Raw genomic sequence first — 6387 nt, forward strand, 5'->3', positions numbered from 1 at the left:
TACTACATAGTAGAAAATACTCACTGTTTCAGTTACTGATTACATCCCGCTGGACATATTGTGTATCACCTCATTCACATGAGGAAAATGTCCTTATTTGATTTAAGGATATAGCTGATTTGAACAAAATTGGAGTTCTCTATTAAAGAAAACAAAGGTTATTAATGATAGCCTCAGAAACTATTTCTCTTTTTATTTCTTAAATATTTTGGAGACTTTAATTTCCATCCAAAGAGACTTTGGAGAATTCCCATTGTGGCTTAGAAGTAACAATGTAACTGACTAGTATCCATGAGGATACAGGTTTGATCCCTGGCCTCACTCAGTGGGTTAAGGATCCAGTGTTGCCGTGAGCTGTCACAGGTCACAGTTATGGCTTGGATTCCACATTGCTGTGGCTGTGGCAAAGGCTGGAACCTGCAGTTCTGATTCAACCCCTAGCCTGGGAACTTCCATATGCTGCAGATACAGCCCTAAAAAGACCAAAAAAAAAAAAAAAAAAAAGAGTTTGGAACTGTTACATTAAACAATTCATTATACTTTCTTCAATGAAAAATTTTCTGTATTCCTTTAGTGTTAAAAAAAACTCTAAACATAACCCAGTAATTATAAGGTGATATTGTTCCTTAAATGTATAAGTTTTAACTGACTATCCAAATACTCTCTTCTGAATGAGATACTTTACTAGCTCAATTTTTTATTATAAAAGTAATGTCATTGCTAATGTACCTTATTCTTTATTCTCTTTGATGATACTTAATTGAGCACAGTAGCAGTGTAACTATATTTCTAAGCTGAAATAGAGGGCACTAATTATCTTTTTTGAAGATTACACTGGGATTAATCATTTAGTAAGCCCATAATTGTTTGGTCAATGTAGTATTAGATGTGCTGCATAATTTAATTTGAGTGAACATTGGGGTTATGTCATTTAAAGAAACTATTGATTATCTACACAAGTCATTCAGAAAATGCTACTGGTGAGTTTTAAGCAACAATTGTTTTGGAAAACTTTAGCATTTAGCAGAATTATATTTATATAATTAAAAAGTGTGTAAGTGGCAGGAGTTCCTGTTGTGGCTCAGTGGTTAACGAATCCGACTAGGAACCATGAGGTTGCGGGTTGGACCCCTGGCCTTGCTCAGCATGTTGCCGTGAGCTGTGGCATAGGTCGCTGACATGGCTTGGATCCCGCGTTGCTGTGGCTCTGGCATAGGCTGGCAGCTACAGCTCCAATTAAACCCCTAGCCTGGGAATCTCCATACGCAGTGCGAGCAGCCTAGAAAAGGCAAAAAGACCAGAAAAAAAAAAAAGTGTAAGTGGCTAGCTCTCTAGGAGAGAAGAAAAGATCATTGTGATTTATTCCTAGTTCTTTGATTCACTTAACATTATTTTATAATCAATCACATCAAGAAAATTAAATCCAATTGTCATTTTATTTTACAAGGATATTAGAGACATAATGTCATGAGATATATAATGATACCAAACTATCAGGCAATAAAGTTACTTTCCAAAAGATTTGTTTGCCTTTTCTTTCTATTTTTTCCCCATTCATTTCCCAGTTTCTGCCCTATAAATATTCTGTTTTATGCTCATACAACATTCTCTTGGACATTAGTTGTAATATATTTGAACATTTTTTATCAACTACCCAAAATTTGATAATCTATATGATTTTTATCAAGAGATATTTCTTTTTAGTGTTTGTGAACATCTTGGTTTCCATGTTATATGTATGTCATTTTCTTTTCCCTACAATTTTCAAGTGCTCTAGTAGTATATTCAGGGGCTACATGTTATGCAGTTAGAAGGGGGAAGTGTCTCCAATCATGATTTTCCTGTCATAGTATTCTTACCTTTAAATATTGTGTTTAATTTTCTGATTAGGACAGTAATAATGCCTATTACATAAGCTTTAGCAAATAAAAAAGCAAAATTCATATTTTTAATACTTCTCTTATAACCCTTAACATATTACTATGATTTCTCTCTTTATGTATATGGAATACCAACAATTTTGCTGAACACTCATTGTTTTCCTAAATTTTTTTCCTAAGTATCACAAGCACTTTAACAGTTTCATATCATATTACTAATTTTTAAATATTCATTTATTCATTTAACACTTTTGAGTACCCATAATATCAAGAAATATGTTTATGCTAAAATGGAGTACTAATAGGACAGACACTCACACTTGTGCAGGTTATATTCCAGTAGGAGACAGATGATAAAAAAGTATCAATCTGATAATTTCAAATAGTGATAACAGTAATAAAGATAATGAAAATGGTTAGTGTCATAGTAACTGGAGTGCAACAGCTGTGACATAGTAATAAGTACAGCATGTTCAAGGAACACAATGAGTATCGATGTGGCTGGAACTTCGTTATCAGGGTTGGAGCAATGCATTTATTTAGAGTTTGCAAGCTTTTGCTTCTGATTTTAAAGTCTTGACTGAGAAGATGAAATAGAGATATCAGTTTTGCTTATCTCTGCACAACTGAATGCATAGTAGAGAAATGTAGAATTACAGTATTAGTCCCTTATTATAGGATTAGCAGTTTATTCCCGATTGTACATTAAATAATGCTGAATTTCCATTTACACTTAAATCCTCACCCAAGTTTCTGCTTTCTTAAGATAGAGTTCTAGAAAGAGAATTACCACATCAAAGTTTACAGACTTTTGATTACTCTGACACTTATTTTCTGATTGCTCTTTGTTTTTTTCCTCCTAGGCTTCCAATAGCAACTTGAGAAGAGATAAACTCACTGAATCTGGAAGCATTTCATCATTTTTATATGCTACCTTGTTAAATGGGTTAAAACTGAACTAGAATTTATTTCATGGACATAAAACCCACATCCATATAAAGAAAGTCATCATGAATGACATATAAATATGTACATTTCCAAGTAAAGCATAACACATGCTCATTATATATTTGCTGAATGAGCAGAAAATATATTAAAAAAGGGCATAGAGAACAAGTTTGCAGCTCAAACACCACTGTTTTTTTCTAATTTAATTCTTAAATAATGTGTAAGACATTCAAAAATCCTGAAAGAAATAACTCTCAGCTCTCTTAACTGTTCAGGCCTATGAATATTCCCACCCTGGTATCAATAATTAAGGAAAAAATTAATCCTCTTTATCTGAATTACAATCAATAACATATGTACTGCTTTAAAATGATGTTGGATTTCATAGTATGGTAGGGTATTGAGCATTCTTCATAAATTTGAAAATACTATTCTCTGATTTTGAGATGCTCTTTTGACCTTGACTGGCTCAGAAATTACGAAGAATTTTTGCTTTGAGACAGTGGTATGTGTTGATCGGAAGATGCCTTGAGCTACGAAAAAGGTTTTGTGTTCTCTGCATAAAAGTATTCCAGGAAAAGGATTTAGAATTTCCTGGCACATCACATCTCTGGTTGTCATAAGGAAGAACATTTTCCAATTGAATTAGGTGGGTAGGAAATTAACACTGAAAGTTATTTTTTAAACATCAACATTTAAATACATGCATACAAATATGACAATTTGATCACTGAGTTTGTTTTTAATGAATTAATACAAAAATATGTATTAGTCGTCAGACTGGGTATTACTCATCACTTCTTTCATATTTCAGAAACAGGAAAATAAAATAACTGACATTTAAAATCATCTGCGTTAACATTCTCAGCTAGCAAAGAGTATTTCAGTCATTCTGTTTTAAAGTTCTATAAACTATCAACAAGATAGTATATCTACTCATTATTACTTGATGTCTTGGTGCAGTAATGAAGAGATACTGTCTAAAACAATGGTCTGTCCCAGATGAGACAGTAGTATAAGTGAAAAACACTCATTTCAATACATTAATTTTTAGCACTGTGATCAAAAATGTTTCAATAAAAATTTATGTATCTTTTTTATGTTCAAATTTCAAAAATGTACGAAAGAAAAAAAGCAGACAAAAAAAATGCTTTCAAAATGCTACCCTCCGTAAAGAGCTGAATTGAATTTCATTGGAAAATCTACCAAACATTCAAAAGCAAGTCATTCTAATGCCCCTTAAACTGTTACAAAGAATAAGGAGGACAAGACAACATTCAGAGCATTTTTATGAGTGAAGATATTCATATTATACTCAATTCTGTCAATTCATTTTACAAGGATGTTAGAGATATAATGGCATAAATGATAGGTAATAAAAAAGGAAAAGTATAGACTGGACCTGCTTGGTAATGAATAAAACAGTATCAGTAGAATCTCATACTAAAGGCACACCAAAACAGTATATCATGATCAAGTAGAATTAGTCTAGAAATTCAGGGATGATTCAATACAAATCATCAACTAATATAATTCATACCACAGATATAAAAACTTTCAAAAAGTCCACTATTTGTTGATAAACAAAACATTTTAAAAAATATAATGACTTACTAATCTTGATGAGATTTACATGCCTCCATTGCAAAACCAGTATCTGACAAACTGCGAATAGATTAGCAACACCCAAATCAGGAAAAGACCTGCTATCCTCGAATCTTTACTGATATTTATGGTTGAATTACAGTTCTTATTCAAAACAATATGAAAAGAAAAAAGAATTTGAGGAAAAAAGAACTGGAAAAGAAGAAACATGCTTAATGTCCTGATTTTATGATACAGTGTATGGACAATTTAGAGGAGGTTTTAAAAAAGTAAAAACCAATACAAGCAGTTCAATAATAGACCAGACTATTAAAAATTAGGAAATTCAAAACATTAATATAGTCAAACAATGATCACAGAGATGTTCAAACAAACACAAAGAGTAAAAGAGACTACCTAAGGTTAAATGTGCAAGACCTATAGATGGGAAATATTTAAATACTGAAGAAGAACACAAATACAGTCTTAAAGAGATGAAAGGAAATGCAATTTTTTATTATAACAATCACACACGGTAGGGATACTGATCTATACTAAGTAAAATAGAAACTTATCATGGTCCCAATAAAATTACCAACAGACTTTCACTGAATGTAAAAAGGTTATTAGGAATGTTGTATGGAAAAAAATAACAAACATAGGTAGATAAGAAAACCCTAAAAAATATCAACAAGGAAGAGTAAAACTGGCCCTACCACATATTAAGATCAAGGGAAAAAAAAAAAACTTTCTCATAATAGCAGTATGCTATTTACACATGAATAATCAGAAAGACCACTGGCTCTAAAGAGTAAAATAGGATCCAAGTACCTATAGAAGTATAGTATATGATAAATTAAGTCATAGTAGAAAAGAGTTTTTGATTAATATTTTGAAGACCATTTGATAAACATTTTTTAAAAAGCTAAAATTTAACCCCATTTGTCATAACTTTCACTAGGATAAATGCCAAATAGATCAGATATAAAATATTTAAAAAGAAACTATGCAAGTCCTAAAACATTTATTAGTTATGTTGGAATTGGGAAGCCTAAGTAATATGTCTCAAAATTCAGAAATGGCAAAAGAAAACATGAATAAATTTTACTATAAAAAAAAAAACCTTGGGCACGGAAAAACAAACACACACACATACATACTCCATACTAAAACTAGAAGACATGTACACATTTTTATCAGAGATGAAGTTTAATCCCTCTGTTGGGTCTCTTTTTCTTCCTCACTCCCTTCTTTCCTCCCTCCCTTTCATTCCTTCCTGAAATATCTCTTTTTATGAAAAGCAAATTCTTATAGAAAAATTAATAACATAAAAATACAGTCAGCACACAAGAAAAATAGGAAAGATTACCCTTAAATCTAGGGAAAATATACGCACAATTAAATTTTTTTCAAATTACAGCCCACAATTAAAATTTTTCTCACATTTCAGATCTAATTTAAAAATGTTGACAAGAAATACTATTGGCTTTGCAAGTTTGCTGGGGGGAAAAAGCCATTGTCACAGTTTACTGGTCTACTGGCAAAATTACACAGAATTTAAAGGGGGAAACTAACAACACAAAATGCTAGATAGATTTTTCACTTTGACTTAGCCAATTAACTTCTTGGGATCCAACTATATATAATCATTTGCAAATAAGGGGAAAAAAAGACAGCAATGTTATCTGTTGTAGCACTGATTACAGTAAAAATTTAAAACAAGGCAAATGTTCAAATTAAGGAATGGTTTAAATTTTTTGAAATGGTACATCTACAAATTGGAGTACGATGGCACTATAAAAATTAATGAAGGGGATTTATATGGATTTATACTTTTAGAGACTGTTAAATTAGAAGAGCAAAGTATAGGTAAGGATAGATGGTATGCTACCATTTGCGAAAGAGGTTAGGAAAATATATAGATAAATGCATACATACATTTTAACACACATATCTATGTGTACATATCCTCAGA

At 31.5% G+C, this 6387-nt stretch overlaps 1 long non-coding RNA gene across 1 annotated transcript in view; it reads left to right on the plus strand.

Moving 5' to 3' along the window:
- The window catches only part of LOC110255493, a 133468-nt gene extending 127918 nt beyond the window's left edge, over window positions 1-5550 (plus strand). Inside the window, exon 3 of the long non-coding RNA XR_002335879.1 lies at window positions 2744-5550. This is a non-coding gene — a long non-coding RNA (uncharacterized LOC110255493). The remainder of the gene's footprint in view (window positions 1-2743) is intronic.

This window comes from Sus scrofa, chromosome 9 (assembly GCF_000003025.6).
Source record: "Sus scrofa isolate TJ Tabasco breed Duroc chromosome 9, Sscrofa11.1, whole genome shotgun sequence".
Classification (NCBI taxonomy): domain Eukaryota; kingdom Metazoa; phylum Chordata; class Mammalia; order Artiodactyla; family Suidae; genus Sus; species Sus scrofa.